Below are 17,577 nucleotides of genomic sequence, written 5' to 3'. Positions count from 1 at the left end.
CAGTGCTAAATGCCAAGTGACAGTTTAAGTTAACATTTTTGGGTTCTTTTTGAGAGAATAAAGACATATCACTGAGAGTGGATAATGGACACAAATGGCCAACAACCCAATCTATATCTTTATTAGTTGGCAAGAAGTGCCCAACAAAGAGAATTTTGCTTTTTAAATCAAAACAAAGCTGTAGGCAAGGCCCTTTAATAGCCTTGCTGGAAATCATTGCCCAGTGAGCATGTAACTTTTCATACAGACTCCATCCCTCTGTAGAGTCTGCATCTCGATCTTCTTTTGAGTCCCAGGAACACCAACTCACTAGCTCTGGATGCTGCTAGCCTAAATGTTGTCTCACTTGATCTTTACTGCTTCCATGTTCCAAGTCTGGGCTTGTCGATGCAACATTTATTAACTCATTCACTGAGTGAGGAACACTGCAGGAAGAAAAACAAAGGGAACCTATAAACCTCTAAAGTATGATATAGAAAGGGCAAAAATTATTACTACCACTGCGCAAATGGGAAACCCAAGAGTGGAGAAATTTGAAGAACTTGCCCAAAATCATAGAATGGAAGTATGCGCTTAAATTCAGTTGTAAATATCAGCAAAAACATATTTCTTATATATCTCATAAGCAGAAAAACTTAATTGCAAGCCAGAGTCTTATAACCTGCTCAAATCTTCAGTTTATGGCACTCACAAATTTGTATGTGATCAAATTTTAGAAACATACTGACTAAAGGAGCAGTGTACTTTAATTTCACATCAATACCCTATTCATTTTAGAAGAAATAACAATGCTGCATCGCTGAGGGTAATGTAAGATTGTGAATAATGATGAGGGTAATGGTGTTAGAGGATTGTGAATTCTTTGAAATCACTGCAACCCAGGAGTAAGCCTAAATTCTAAGGCAATAGAATAAAATTTATTTTAGAGAATTCATATGTTAAGAGAATAGTGTAAGACTTGTATTATGATTTACCCAAACATTGATTTTAGAGGCATGACATACATATGCAAATACAATAACTCATAAAATAATCATGAAAATATCTTAGGGTCATTTTATCATACTTAAAAGTTTAGATATATTTATATAATTATATGTATATAATTGTATATATCAAAATGCTAAAATTCCATTAGACTTATGTAATGTTTTATAATTATATATAACCATTTTCTGAAGTACCCATGTGGTTTTCTCAATAACCAAATTTGAATGCTAAATCCAATCTAAAATCTGTTTGATATCCAAGCACGTGCTATATCTAATTTATAAAAACAGCAGTGCTGCCCTGGCCAGGTGGGTCAGTTGGTGGGAACAATGTTTGTGCACCAACGGGTTGTGGGTTTGAGTTCAGGGGAAGGCACGTGCCTCAGCTGCAGGTTTGATCCCCCATCAAAACACATACCTAGTTTATGGATTTTATCCCTCGTTGGGGCATGTGCAGGAGGCAACCAATCGATGTTTCTCTGTCTTTCTCTCCCCCTTCCTGTCTCAAAAGTCAATAATCATATCCTTAGGTGAGGACTGAAAAACAACAACAACAACAAAACCCGGTCAAGGTGAAAAGATAATTCAAAATATTTGAAAGAGAACAGAATAATATTTTTGTTTCACATAGAAAATATTAAAATAGTTGTAATTCATATGATGGTATTTATATACCATCTATCTAGCCATTCTGTTCATGAATAATTCACTGACTTCTTACCCCTTTCTCCATTCCCTACACTCTGCCAACGGTGCTGAGTAGAAGATTTCTTTTTCGGCTCTGGTTGACCATGTGACTCAATTCTAGCTGATGTGACCTAGGAAGATTTCTGAAGGAGCATGTGGAAAACTTTAATCTTTGTTGATAAACTTAATAAGTGGATCTGGCACTGCCCTTCCTCCTTTGTACTCAGCAACCTTAATGCAGGGGTTATATTCAGTGCTGCGCCAGCCATTTTGCTAAAACGAAGAGAAAAGCATAGCGTGAGAAAGTTAACATGCTAATAACAGAAGCACAGAAAGATAGAAGCCAGGACCCTGATGATGTTAAGTAGCTGGACAAATGACACATAATCCCTGCCTCTGGACTTCTTGTTTTGACTTCCAGTCTTTATCAGACAAGTTGTCTGTTACTTGCAGGCACAGTCACTCCAATTGCTGTGTGTGATTGCCCATACGAGTTACTATGTGTATGAGTTACTTGTAATTTCTTCAAAATGCTTGATGCCTTGATGATATGATTTTTTCCTGTAGCAAGAATACTAATAGTAGGTAAAAAGCATTTGTTTTTAAATTAAATCTTTGTTTGTATAGAGAAGTTTTAGTTCACAGAAAAATTGAACCAAAGGTACAGAGATTTTCCATATATCCCTTGCGCCATACATGATACTCTCCTCCTTATCAAAATCCTCTCTGCTTCCAGAGTGGCACATTTCTTACAATTGATAAACCTACACTGATGCATTATAATTACTCAAATTCCATAGTTTACATTATGGTTCACCCTCAGTGTTGTACATTCTACAGATTTGGGCAAATATGTAATGACATGTATATTACATTTATTATTACATTACATGTACATTAAATCTATGTACATTACAATATCATACAGGGTATTTTCACTGCCCTAAAAATCTTCTGTGCTCTGCTTATTCATCCTTTTTTTTTAATTCCATCTTGTGGGTTCCACTGATATTTTATTGTATCCATACTTTTGCTTTTTCCCGAAGGTAATATAAATAAAATTGTATAGCATGTAGCCTTTTTAGATTGGCTTCTTTCACTTAATGCTATGTATTTAAGTTTCCTTCATGTATTTTCATAGCTCCTTTTTTCTCAGCATTGAGTAATGTTCCCTTGTCTGGGTGAATCACATTTCATTTATCCATTGACTCACTGAAGAAGGTGGTTGCTTCCAAGTTTTGGCGATTATGACTAAAACTGCTATAAACATCCATCTGCAGGTTTCTGTGGACATAAGTTTCTAGCACCTTTGTGTAAATATCAATGGGCATGTTTGTTGGATTGTATGATAAGAGTAAGTCTACTTTTGTAAGAAACTGACAAAATGCCTTACACAGTGGCCATAACAATTTTACATTCCCAGCAGCAATATGTCAAAGTTCTTGTTGTTCTACATCCTCGCCAACATTTGGTGTTGTCAGTGTTCCAGATTTTGGAGGCTGTTTGGCATGTAGTGATATCTCATTGTTATTTTCATTTGCATTTTTATGCCATAATATGTAGAACATCTCTTCATGTGCTTATTTGCCGTCTGTGTATCTTCATTCACGATGTCTGTTAAGGTCTTTGACCCATTTAAAAATCACACAGATTGTTGCCTTATCATTGAGCTTTAAGTGTTCTTTGTATATTTTACATAGTAGTCATTTATCAGATGTGTCTTTTGAAAATGCTTCTTTCAAATGTGGGCGTGTCTTTGTGTTATCTTAATTATACACTTTGTAGAGCTATTTTAAATTTTAATATAGTCCATCCTACCAATTTTTCATAAATCTTGTCTTTAGCTTTTTCTTTAAAAAGTTACCACCAGCCCTGGCCAATGGGATTCAGTTGGTTGAAGCATCATGCCATAAACCAAAGGATCATGGGTTCGATTCCCCAGTCAGGGCACATGCCTGGGTTGTGGGTTTGGTCCCCAGTCTCATGTGTGAGAGGTAACTGATTGATGTTTCTCCTTCCCTTCTCTCTAAAATTAGTAAGCAAGTCCTTGGGTGAGGGTTTTTTTTTAAGTCTTCACCATTCCCAAGCTTATTTTATACATTGTATTCTAGGAATTTTATAGCTTTGTACTTTGTACTTAGGTCTATGACTCATTTGGAGTTAAATTTCATAATGGGCATACGATCTGCCTCTAGATTTATTCTTTTTTCCATGTGGATGTCAGTGATTCCAGCACCTTTTGTTAAAAAACAAAACAAAACACAAAACAAGGTCTTTACGCCATTGAATTGCTCTTGATCCTTTGTTAAATATCAGTTCACTATTTTCATGGAGGTTTATTTATGGGTTCTCTTTCTAATTCATTGATCTATTTGTCTATTATTTCACAAGTACCATGCTCTCTTGATTACTGTAGCTTTACAGTAAGTCTTAAAGTTGGATAGCGTCAGTTCTTTTCTTTCTATCTTGTGTTGGCCATTCTGGGTCTTTTACCTCTCCACATGAACTTTAGAATCAGCCTGTCAATATCCACAAAATAACTTTCTGGGATTTTGATTGCAATTGCATTAAATCCACAAATCATTTTTCCCTGGTTTTCATGTTCTTTATAGCTCATTCAGCCTCTCCTTACTGTAAATCAATCATCCAAACTAGCATGTAAGAGTTTGCATAGGCCCACAGTCCTCAAAATCAAGAGGAATATAAATTCCCAACTACCTTTTTCACCTTCCCTGATGATGACCTGAGGAAAAAAGAAACATCTTCTCATATACAATTCCCGTGTTAACTTACATTTTGTCTAATAAAAATTATAAATGACTGAATGAAAAATATTACCTGGAAGCCGAGTTTTTTGCCAAAATCCTGATATCATTGATTATGCCCTTTGGTAGGTATGGTCCTAACAGGAATTTATACGCAACATTTAAGGGAATAAAATAGCACTTGGATTTCTAATGGTTTTCTCCCAAAATCACCATAATTTTTAGTAAAAATAAGTATTGCTTCTTCTTTATCCTAAAGGGACAAGTTATTGAACATACAGTGGGACAAAGTAGGTTTACAGTTGCAAGTACACAAAACAATTTATTCTTGTATTATTATTTATTAATTATATTATTTTCCATGCAAACAAGTGTAAATCTATTTTTGTTCCACCTTATATAATACATAGTGAAATTCTGTGTTTGAGAGGCATTGTAAGTTGGTATTAATGATAATTTAATTATCATTAATTGAAGCTGTCTTCAAAGACTTGACTATTGCACAAGCAATGATTTATGCTCAGTCATGAGGCTCAAGCAGTTCATTACTATCTGCGATATTCCTTTACTAAACAGAGGCTGATGTATTGAGCCAATTGTCAGGGTATAATAATCAAATAAACAAGACTCAATTGAATAAAAACTGAATGGGAAATGGAGGCATTGTTTGTTTGCTTTGCCTTAAAAAATTATTTAGATTTATTTTCTCTCATGTAGAAGACTTCTGTTGTCATTACTTTGAAGATGATCATCTCCTCCAGGATTAGCACAAAACAAGCCCTAATACACTATTGATTACCAGCCTTCTTTTTTTGTTGCCATGTATTGGGCACAAAAATACATCTTAATTTTTTGTTAGTGTAGTCACCCAGGCTTTAAGAAATTTATTTAGGATTCTGGGGAAGAATTAAAGTATTATGTTAGTCATGTGTGATAGTCTTTTTAGTGTTCATGCTTATGTCAACATTAGAAGTTTAATATACATACGATGTCTGTCAGGAAAAAGTCCAGCCATTGTTAATATAACTGGAGCAGTTTGCAGGACAGGTATGTGACCTGACAGCCAAGGAGAGCAGACTGGAATGCACATGCTTGAACAGTGATGGCCTCACTGTACTTACTAGTCAGGAGGGAAGTAGATGTGGTTAAGTTAGCATGTGTACTGTGTGGCTGTTACATTCAAAAATGACTAAACAAGTAGAGCAATGAATCTGCATCAAATTTTTCATTAAGCTTGAATATTCTTCCACGGAAACTATGTGGATAACTCAGAAGGCTGAAACTGTGGACATTGGTAATGGCAGTTTCATCACAACAATGTGCCTGCTCATTCATCATGCATCCTGCAGAGTTTTTTGGTAAAGCATTAAATCACTCAGGTGACTCAGCCCTGTTACAGCAGACTTGGTGCCCTGTGACTTCTGACTTTTCCCAAACCTAAATTCACCTTTGAAAATGAAGAGATTTCAGACCATTGATGAGAGCCAGCAAAATATGACACCCCAACTGATGGTAATTCAGAGAACTGTGTGAGGTCCCAAGGTACCTATTTTGAAGGGGGCTGAGGGGTCATCGTCCTATGTACAGTGTTTCTTGTAGCCTGTGTATCTTGTATCTTGTAACTTCTCCAGTAAATATCTCTATTTTTCATATTACATGGCTAGATACCTTCTGTACAGACTTCATATAGTAATATATATAATGTTATATACAAGCTTATTTAGCCATAGCATCATACTAATTAATTGCTAATTAGAAATATGAAAATAATTTTAACTGCAAGCTTCACATCACAAGATGCAGCCATATCAAGGATTCACTTGGTTAATTCAGGCAGCCCTAAAAATTAGTATGATATGCTTTGGAATTTAATATATTCATCCATCAGAGTAGCTTATTTCTAATTAAATAATAAGCTCCTTATTTACACTTCTTTTTATCCTAGAAAGTATTTTAGGTTAAGTGCATGTATTAATCAATTAATACAATGTTTCTGTTGTTTCAAATACATCATTAGTTGTTTAATTGAGTTTAAGAAGCATTATCAAAGTGAACCCATAGAATTAAGCATGACTTCATATCTAAGCAAACTGAATCATGTTAAATGAATTAAATTAAATAACTATCTAATGATGAAAACTGGGCTAAGTCCTATTAGGAGAAAAAAAAGAAGTAAAAGCTGTTTTGATAATTTGTTGGTTAATTGAAGAGAGCAGAAATGCATCAGAATTACCTATGATTCTATGAATGTTAAGTTGCAGACTCTGTTTCCAAATGAGAAGAGGTGCTTCGCAGCACTGATCTGAACTCCTCTTGTGGGAACAGCTCTGTACTGAGAGGAGGGCCCCCTGCAGCACAAAGGTTGTAATGTTTCACTTAGTACCGCTTCCCAGGTGTCGTCAGAAGCAGCTTGGAAGTTATGTTATACATTTTTCAGCTCTCTCTAATTATTGAAAATCAACACACCCAAACATACAGCAGAGATAGAAAATGAATCACGTGGGCATAAAGAAGAATCTGTTCACTACTACGGTAGCCTAATAACTGGTCCAACTCAAGGCAAGCCAAACCATAATAGAGGAGAGGGCGCCTCACAAATAGGGCTTTGTGTTGCCAGTTCACTTCTAGCCGTGTTCACTGGTTTATGCTCTCCCCACATTCTCCACGGTTTTTGTTTTGTTTCCAAAAAGACTAGCAGTAATTGAACTTCGCAGCATTTCAGTAAGAATTTCCTCTTTTGTTTCAGCAATTGTATCACACCTAACTTTTTAAATAATCTGAGATCCTCTTTCCCAGAGAACTTCTACTTCTAGTCATTTAGTTTATATGCATAAAGTTTCGGTTGTTTAAAATGTATTATTTTAAGGACAACAGACACTTAAAAAGAATTTACTATGTTTCAGAAAATATACAACAAATGGAGATATGACGTCTGTGGGAAAGATGGAACAAAATTATAGTACATGGTTTTAGAATGTTAGAACAGGTATGTGTGGAAAGTGCCGGGTGAAGATACCTCAATCCTGGCAAGCACAGAGTCCAAAAGAGGAACTGGGCTGGAGCTGATTTCTGAAAGATGAGCAGTTTGTTAGGCAAAATAAAGGTGCTGGCCACTCTGGGTAGAGACATAGAGTTCATTTGAATGCCTATAACATGAATTGGAGGCATGGTAAAAAAACAAGGTTTCATGTCATAAGCGGCTGGCTTTACAAATTTTAAAATATGCACAGTCTTTGAAATGTTTATAAATAAGAGTGATATATTTTCATGTTAATAAGATAGGTCTTGCTCTATAAAATGTGGATGGAAAATATAAAACTGCAGGGCGTATATAGAGACCAGTGGATATTTGAGCTCAATAGCAGCATCAAGTTTGAACAAGTCAGTCTGACCCAGTTAGGTTGAAGCAACAAATGCAGAACATGGTCTTAGTTTCACGTGGAGTGGAGGCATCACTGAAGACTTTGGGTGGAGGACAGAGGGTGTAAATGACTGGATTGTTATTCTGACAGATGCCTCTGGCAAATCTATGCAGGATTGGTTGGAAAGGTAGTGAGAGTGAAATGGGAAACTGATTAGTAGTCATTTACAGTAGGTTGGTTCTTAAAGAATGTATGGCTAACATTCAGCAAGAGCAATGGTTATAAAGGACACAGCAACCCAGAGACAGATATTCAGCTCAAAGACTGCCTTCCTTGTTTAGAATTTCTCACTTGTGGGTGACTTTTGACTATCTTACAAACTATGTAGATTTAACTTATTTTGCTCATTGTTTCTTTTTAGAACTGGTATATTAGTTCTGCAAAGATAAGTCATTTACCTTTTTTTTTTTTGCTCATTGTTGTATACCAGCAACAATACATCATGAAAATTTCTTTATTAAATGAAAAATGTATCAAGTTATAGACATGTAAAGAGCTTTTAATCCTATCACTTAAATTATTCCTCACAAAATATCTAAAAACTAGGAAACAACTCTCCTAATTGTTAGTCTAATTTTATGGAGATGTTTTGTTGTTTTTTTTTAAGATTTTATTTATTTATCTTTAGAGGGGAAGGAGAGAAGGAGAGAAGCATCAATGTATGGTTGCCTTTTATGCATCCCCTGCTGGGAACTGGCCTGCAGGGAACCAGCCTGCAACCCAGGCATGTGCCCTGACTGGGAATCGAACTGTGGTTCCCTGGTTTGCAGACCTGTGCTTAATCCACTGAGCTACACGAGCCAGGGCTGGAGATGTTTTTATAGTGTGAGAAATAGTAATATTTAAATATAATTTTTTAAATGCAGTTGATTATCATTATTTGCAGTAGTTGTATATAAAGTATATACTATACTTTATAAAGTATAGAGTATAAACTATAAAGTATAAAGTCTAAACTATAAACACTGTCAGCAAATACTGAACCATTGCTCTGATAGGGAAATATGTATACATATCTCACATAAATAATAATCTTAAACAACGCAGGTGTTTATTTGGTCTTAATAAGGATCAAACATTAGTCATTGTTATTGTTACTACACATTACCTGACATTTGATTGACTTAACTAAATTATCTTGTGACTTGGACTGGATGTAGAAACATCTAATGTATTCTAACTTGTAACTGTTTTTTCATTAATGGATTCACTGTCTGAAAAAGTACCTCTCCTTTTATAAATGTATTAAACTCCTTAATATATGTTCTCAAGTGTAATCCATAACACCCGCCCTCAATTATTTCTTTTTAAAATGTATGTATTTACCACACTATTAAAATGTAATTTAATTATGAAACTTCAAGTGTTTAATTTCAGCTAAGTAGGAATTTGTCTTTTGTTACTACAATACTCAGGAGGTTACAGTTGTCACAAAATCAGGAGGATGTTGGCCAGTGAAGAGGCACAGACATGTGCAGAGGCCACTCAGGAGCTTTTCACAGTGCTTTTAAAATACTATCCTAACACATCTTGACTGTGGAGATATACTCTGATTTCCTATAAAGAATAAATATATTTTTATCTATTTTCTTAAAAATATTCACCTTAACAACATGCTACCGTTCATTTTCAACACTGAGCATTTAGGTGAGATGATTTACGGTAGATGGTGGTAGGTGGCATTCATTGACATGAAGCCAAGACAAACTATTCTTGTTTAAGATTTAACCTTGTCTGTCACTGGTCAGTTGAGGTTTTAGGAGTAGGTTCAGGGTCTGTCAGCAGCACATTACTCTCAATCCTCAGGTGTTGTTTCAGAGAAACAACAGGATATTGCTGTCTTCTATACACGACAGATGAACTGGGGGATAATCAAATTTGACCTAACTTTTATGTCTCCTTTATACTTCCTGTTCTCCTACAACAGAATTCTCTTTTGAAACAAATGGAACTCTACTTGCTGCTGATAGATACACAGGGTCAAAAACAGGGGTGTTAAGAACATACCTTACTTTTAGTCACTGACTTTCTTGTTGTTTAATATAACAATGTTCTTAATTTTCCTGTGTTCATCTTAAAATTAGAATAAAAGAGCAATAAAGTGCATTGAGTCAAAACAATTTTTATGAATATTAATCATTCAGAACCACTCTTGGCCCAAACCAAGTCCCAAGCAGTAATTGTAGTTTTCTACATGAAACTTCTTACACGTTATGCGTGTGGTTTCCAACTGGGTACCATTTGGGGGGTAAAAAAAAAAGAGTAGCTTTTAAGTGGTAGCAGTAACTCACTTGTCATGGCCTATAATAGATTGAATATTTATGGCCTCTGCAAGTGCACATGTTTTTTAAATATTTTTTATTTTTTTAAATATATTTTATTGATTATGCCATTACAGTTGCTTTATTTCCCCCCTTCATTCCCCTCCTCCCTGCACACCCCTCCCCCACTATTCCCCCCCCCTTTAGTTTATGACCACGTGTCTCAAGTTCTTTAGATTCTCTATTTCCCATACTATTCTTGCCCTCCCCCCTATCTATTTTATACCTACCATCTATGCTACTTATTCTCTGTACCTTCTCCCCCCTTCTCCTCCTCCCACTCCCCTGTTGCTAACCCTCCATGTGATCTCCATTTCTATGGTTCTGCTCCTGATCTAGCTGTCCTCTTAGTTTGCTTTTGTTTTAGGCGTGGTTGTTAATAACTGTTGAGTTTGCTGTCCTTTCACTGTTCATCTTTTTTATCTTCTTTTTCTTAGATAAGTTCCTTTAGCATTTCATATAATAAGGGCTTGGTGTTGATGAACTCCTTTAACTTGACCTTATCTGAGAAGCACTTTATCTGTCCTTCCATTCTAAATGAAAGCTTTGCTGGATAGAACAATCTTGGATGTAGGTCTTTGGATTTCATGACTTGGAATAAATATTTCTTTCCAGCCCCTTCTTGCCTAGAAGGTCTCTTTTAAGAAATCCACTGACAGTCTGATGGGAACTCCTTTGTAGGTGACTGTCCCCTTATCTCTCGCTGCTTTTAGGATTCTTTCCTTCATTTTAATCTTGGCTAATGTAATGATGATGTCCCTTGGTGTGTTCCTTCTTGGGTCCAACTTCTTTGGGACTCTCTGAGCGTCCTGGATTACATGTTGAAGCCCCCAGTGTAACTATACTTGGAGATAGGGCCAGTGAGGAGGTAATAAAGGTTAAATTAGGTCACAAAAATAGGGCCCTAATGGGATAAGGCTGATATCATTGTAAGAAGAGGAAAACACCCTAAGTCCTCTCTGTCTCCAAAGGAGGAAGTGTCATGTGAGAAAGAATCTACCAGAAACTAAACCCTGCTGGAACCTTAATCATATACTTTCCAGCCTCTGGGAGTGTAAGAAAGTAAATTTCTATTGCTTAACCACCCAATCTATGGTATTTTGATGTTGTGACCCATGTTGACTACTGTGGTCCTCTTCACATTTCCAACTGTATTAGGAAAGTTAATGACCTCTTACGCTACCTCTCTGAATCAGGAGTCACATAGGTTGTATATTTGTCTGTCTTTCTTTCCTCAAATTACTTTTTAAGAACTTTTTATTTATTTATCTTTGTTCTCTCAAATACATTTTAGGCACTGAATCACAAAAGTACACAAAACAAAGTAGTACTCGATTGCTTCACAAAGAATTTCCTCAATTCTGTCAGCTGCTTTGCATACCATTCAAGGATTTAAGGGCAGTTAGCAAAGGGGACAGACTCTCCCGCATTTTTCAGCTAAACTGCATAACGGTTTAGAAACTGATCATCCAATTTTATATTCTTTGCAGTCAAATGGCTTTTTAGACTATCAAAGAAAAAGAAAACATGCTATTTTCTTGTCTTTATAACATTTTTATTTTAAAACACTCTTGTAAATAGGTTCAAGAATGCAAAGAATATAAAGTATGAAAGTTCTCCATCAAACCGTCATTCTTATGACTCTCCAAAGATGTAACAATAGGTATAATAATAAATTATGCATTCCTTTAGATTTATATTTGTGCACTTATATGCATAGATCAACTTAAAATACTCATCTATGTCAAGTTAAAGTTAGGTCATTAGGGTGGGCACTAATCCAATGTGACTGGTGTCCTTACAGATACAGGGAATTTGCACAGAGAAACAGACATGTGCGCAAGGAAGACTGTTTGAGTCATGTAGGGAGAATACCACATAAAAATGGAGGGCTGGAGAGATGTGTCTGCAAGCCAAGATATGCCAAAGATTGCTAGAAAACCACCAGAAGTTAGGAAGATTCGGGAAAAATTCCTTTTAGGTTTCAAGGGGGGCATGGCCCTGCACCATCTTCATTTCAGACTTCTAGCTTCTGGAACTGTGAGACAATGTATTTCTGTTGTTTTAAGATATCCACTCTGTGGTATTTTGTTATGGCAGCCCTAGAAAACCAAAACAATGTTATACTTCAATAAAATTGTTTTTTAAAAAATACAACCTTACAGATAACTCTTATCACATGCTCTACCCAATCCTGGCCACTGAGCAGAATGACTAAAATAAAATAAAATAAAATACTGTGATTTGAGAAGTAAACTATACCATGGTATATATTTTGAAAATCCATTTATAAAATGGCTTTTATTGATGATTTCTTCCTTATTAAATTTCTTTATTTTCAAAAGCACTTGGAATTTCCTTAAAATATATGTATATATATAAATATATATAAGTATATGTAAACATATATATATATGCATATATATGCTGTAATGGTTTTAGTTCTCTAACTTTTTGAAAGAAAAAGTTTAGGAAAAAACAATGGAGGATCTTTCCAACTTTCCATTAAATATTAATGAGCATCTGCCAAATCAACAAAAAATTAAGATAATTCATCTCTACAATAGAGTGAATGCCAAAAATAAGCAAAACAATAGTATCTTGTCTTATATATTTATTGTTTACAAGAGAATTTTAAGAAGTGCTCTGTTTTATAAAATAAGTTACACCTATTTTCAGCTAATGAATTTCACATTCTCATGTGTAGTGTTGTTTTTCCTTGAGAAACCACTAAGGACATTTACAATGTTATTTTTTTCAATCAGTGAATTATTAAATACCAAGTATGTCCCCAGTAGTATTTTAGACACTACAAAGGAATTGTTCAAAGAAAGGTGATTTTCTTTGAAATGGTACTTTTAAAATTATTACTACAACCCCATCTATACCCTCATAGCAGATGCAGTAAGGAATTATGGCTTTGCCTATAATTTAACCATTTAGTTATTATTCTCCATCTTACCTAGAATTGTATGATATTGGTGATTTGTTTGATTGATGAAGGAAATTCTTGCTTCTTCCTAAAATGCCTGCTTCCTCATTCTGATATCTTGTCAACAAATCGCACTTTTTCACAGCATTTTCCATTTATCCGTGCCTTTTTATATTTACTCGTGTAGTTTCTTGTGCTTACATATGCAGTTTCGGGGGGTCTGTCTCAAATCACAACTTGGCACTCTTTTTCAGCTCTGAAATGACACCACAGACAACTGTAGGGTATTATCTTGTTTATAAATGCACCAGAGAGAAAACAGTATGATTATTTTACAGGTGACCTTTAAAATACTATATTTAAGCTTCAGAAAAACTCATCAGTAATATTTCTAGGTGATGAAAATAGCATGTAGTGAAAGGGCTAGATTTATATCAGTCCATGAATAAGGAAATGGGAGGGAGCCTTCTAGAACAGTAAAAATAATGAGCCTGATTAAGGTCAGTCACCCTTTTATCACTGTGAGCCTATAATTTTAAACTAAATACAATTTATAAATGATCAAATATTATACTGCCCCTCAAAAGTGGGGTCTATATTATAGACAATTGTGCTCACTACTGGACCCACAAACACATTTTTTCCAAATTTGCACATTTTAAGTTATTTTCAAGTATTTTGTTCTGCATGGAAGTTCTTTTGAAGAATCTACAACCAAACAGTTGACCAAATGAATGGATGTAGCAGAAACTACATACAAAATTATGGAACAATTTTTATGGAATAGCTTGACAGAAATTTCAAAATGATTATATTTAAATTACCAAAAGAGATAAATGAGGGACTATAATAAATTAAAAGGGATCAATATTATAAGAAATGGCATGGATTAATCTTATAGACACAAGGTTGAGCCAACAAAAATACATGGAAAAAGCACATTATGTATGATTTCAATTATATAAAGTTCAAAAACATGCAAAACTGGCCCTGGCTGGTGTAGCTCAGTGGATTGAGCGCGGGCCTGCGAACCACACGATCGCGGTTCGATTCCCAGTCAGGGCACATGCCTGGGTTGCAGGCCGGTTCCCTGCAGGCCAGTTCCCAGCAGGGGACGCACAAAAGGCAACCATACATTGATGTTTCTCTCTCTCTCTCCTTCTCCCCCCTTCCCCTCTAAAGATAAATAAATAATAAAATATTTAAAAAAAAAAATCCATCCCCCTTTAAAAAAAAAAAAAAACATGCAAAACTAATCTGTGGTTTAAGAAGAGAGGAAAGTGATTACCATTTGGAGTGCAGAGACTGGTAGAGGGCTCAGGGAGACTTTTAAGAATCTTGGTAATTTCTCTTTTGTCATTTGTGTGCTGTTTACATAGCTGTTCACTCGGCAAAGTCTCCATGCTATAAAATGATGATGCATAATGTATTGCAATTAAAATGCATACTTAAAATATGAACACTAAATACATTTTTTAGACCTTGAAAACACTTTCTGCTAAGCATTGCCAGTAGGAGAATGCAGGTGCACGAAAGCGATGCATTATTTTGGGGGTTTATTGCATAAATGAATGTTAAAGCAAGGGTGGCTGAACTAAAAGTAAAAACTTAACTAAACTAAAGCTAACAAAAATAATTGAATAGCATATTAAATGTATGAAATCATTAGAAATACAATTACATGAAAAAGTTCCAAAACATATCCTCATTTTATTAGTTTTCAAAATTAGCGTGTAGTGGTTTCATTAGCTGGCTTAAATCTCCTTCCTCATTTCCTTCTTATTAAAAAATATGCCAATGTTTCTTCCCTTGTTTGCACCTTGCATTTGCTTTTCCCTCATCACAAGCTGTTGTCACTCAATTTAATCTTAATAAATTCCTTTCTTAAAGAAAGACTAAGTGGGGATGGTTTCACAGGTATATGCATATGTCCAAACTCATCCAATTACATACATTAAATACACATGTACATTCTTTTTGTTTATTAACTGTATGTCAAAAGCTGCTAAAAAGGAAAGAGTGAGTTGGAAGGCCACATTCTCTGGGAAGTCTTAACTCTTGCTCACAGCCAAATTTAGCTGTCACTCCAATATCCCTTATCAGGTGCTGAGATTGCTGGGAGAAATACCACCTGGGTTCTGACATCTTTCCCGCTGCTTCTCAATCCTGTGATAGTGACAATTCACTTAATCTCTCAATGCCTTAATATTCTTGTGGGTAAAATGGGAATAAATATCACCTTTTTAGGATTGCCTTCATGATTAAATATATTAAAACAGAAATTCATAAAGTCAAATTTGGCACACAGTAAGTGTTCATTAAATTCTAACCATTATTTCCAAGTCACAGCTTTCTCATGTTTCATAATTTGGCCACTGCTAGGTTCCCTAAGTTTTCCATTTTTGTCTCTACTATGTCCTGTTAGCCTTGTACCGCATGAGCATTGGTCATATATGTGGTACTCAATAACTGTTTCACAATGTGCATTGAATCTCTTAATTAGCTAATTGTTAAATTATGGACTTATACTAATTGTTATGAAATATTCTACAAATGATAGTGGGCTTAAAATATTAGTAAATATTCAAATTATACTGAACATGATTTTATGATATTTGTATTGATATTTCTAAGTTCTCTGAATATTATATCAAATAAGTAAGTACTGATTTCCCCAGAGCTCCATGAGCCATCTGTGAGTTACTTGTATGGGTATCTCTCAATGAATGAACTCTCTTTTCACAAAGAATGACAGCAGACAGAACCTTCCAATCGCTAAGCACAGAAAAGCTCTAGAATAAGATGCCATTGCTCTGAGTGAACCAAATTTTGTTCTTAGTTTGCACTGTCCTTTAAGTTTCACTCACTTTGATTTTTTCCTCACCTGGCCACAGGCATAAACTTCCCATATATATTTGTCCATATCTTTGCAAGAATTCTTAAAAGTTCAGGCTTATTTAATACCTCATAAAAGAAATCCCTATAGGAATGTCTGTAACAAAAGATGTTGGGTTTGGGGAGTTGAGTGTAAGAATATAATTACAGACTTAAAAAAAGAGGAGATATTATCAGGCCTAGGGAAAGAATTGGAATAATAGACTTCATATAAAGCAATAATTCTTCCCTTGCTTGAGTTTGGCCCCTTGTGATTCCTGGCTTTACTCTTCTCTGTGTGTGCCAACTTTCCCTTATTTCACTCCACTTGGCAGAAAGTAATCATTCATAATTTTACTTACAACTCCTCCATTCACAATAGGGTTGGGGTTTCTTAATTTAATTTTAAATTCCCACAAGAGAGATGTTTATTGGCAGAGATCTAGGTTTTTAAAATAAGCCAATCAATTATACCAAGTAGGCATAGTTATATTAAAATCGTGTGGCTAGGTTCATACACGCACACAATATGTGTCTGATTTTGATGACAACAACAATGAAAAAAAGAATCTCAAATATATTGGGTTTTACAGTGTCACCCTGAGAATCTGTGTCCATTGGAATCCTCAGGATACGAGCTTATTTACAAATATATTTTCCTTTAGAAGTAATTAAAGTAAGGGTCAAGAGAAAAAAATCATACTGGATTAGGGTTAGACCAAAACCTGATGATAGTGTCCTTCCATTTAAGAAACAGAAAGTCAGAGAAGAAAGTGATAGGCAGCTGGAGACAGAGATCAGAGGGGTATGTTTAAAGCCGAGGAGGAGTGCTGGAGGATTCTGTGTAGCCACCAGACGCTAGGAGAAAGGCGCGGGAAACTTCTCCCTCAGAGCCTCCAAAACAAAAAGCTTTTTAGTGGCAAAATTGCAATACTTTCAAGGAATAGAATTATGGAAGAGGGAACCAACGCTGCTGACTCCTTAATTTCAGACTTCTGGCTTTCTGAATTGTGAAAAAAACAGATTTCTGTTGTCTGTTAAGCCACCAGGTTGGTAATAATTTATTATTGTAGCCCCAGGAGACTAAAGGCCAAGCAAGGAGGAACACAGTGAAGGAGCCCCTCTAGTCCACCCAGAGGTCCCCCTTCTCTGTTAAACAATGCATCTGTCTTTAATTTTAACCAAGGTATTTCAACTTGTACACATTTTAATTGTAAAAGGATCCTGAGCAACTTGACATAGAGTGATGCAATACTATGATTGCTCACAAATTGCATAAAAAGCAGAAGATAATTTCTCTTTATTTCCAGTCTGCTGCTTGGTTAAACGTATGCCACTAAGTGGTAATGCTCCCTCACTTTAAGGACCTACTGAGCAGACCTCAATGAAGCATTTGTCAGCAGGCCTCAAGGTCCTGGTATCATTTGATATCGATTCAGTGAAAAGATGACTGAAATGAAGTGCTTGAGGTAGTCCTTAAATATTCCATAGTCATTGAATACCTTTGCAAATAGCTTTTTAATGGCAGAATCGCCACAGTGTGATTGAATTTGTACTGAACAGATGAGGACACATTGCCATCTCAGC

The sequence above is a fragment of the Artibeus jamaicensis genome, unplaced genomic scaffold (assembly GCF_021234435.1).
Source record: "Artibeus jamaicensis isolate MK-2021 breed Jamaican fruit bat unplaced genomic scaffold, CSHL_Jam_final contig_465, whole genome shotgun sequence".
Taxonomy (NCBI): Eukaryota; Metazoa; Chordata; class Mammalia; order Chiroptera; family Phyllostomidae; genus Artibeus; species Artibeus jamaicensis.
Note: the sequence above shows the minus strand (reverse complement) of the source record.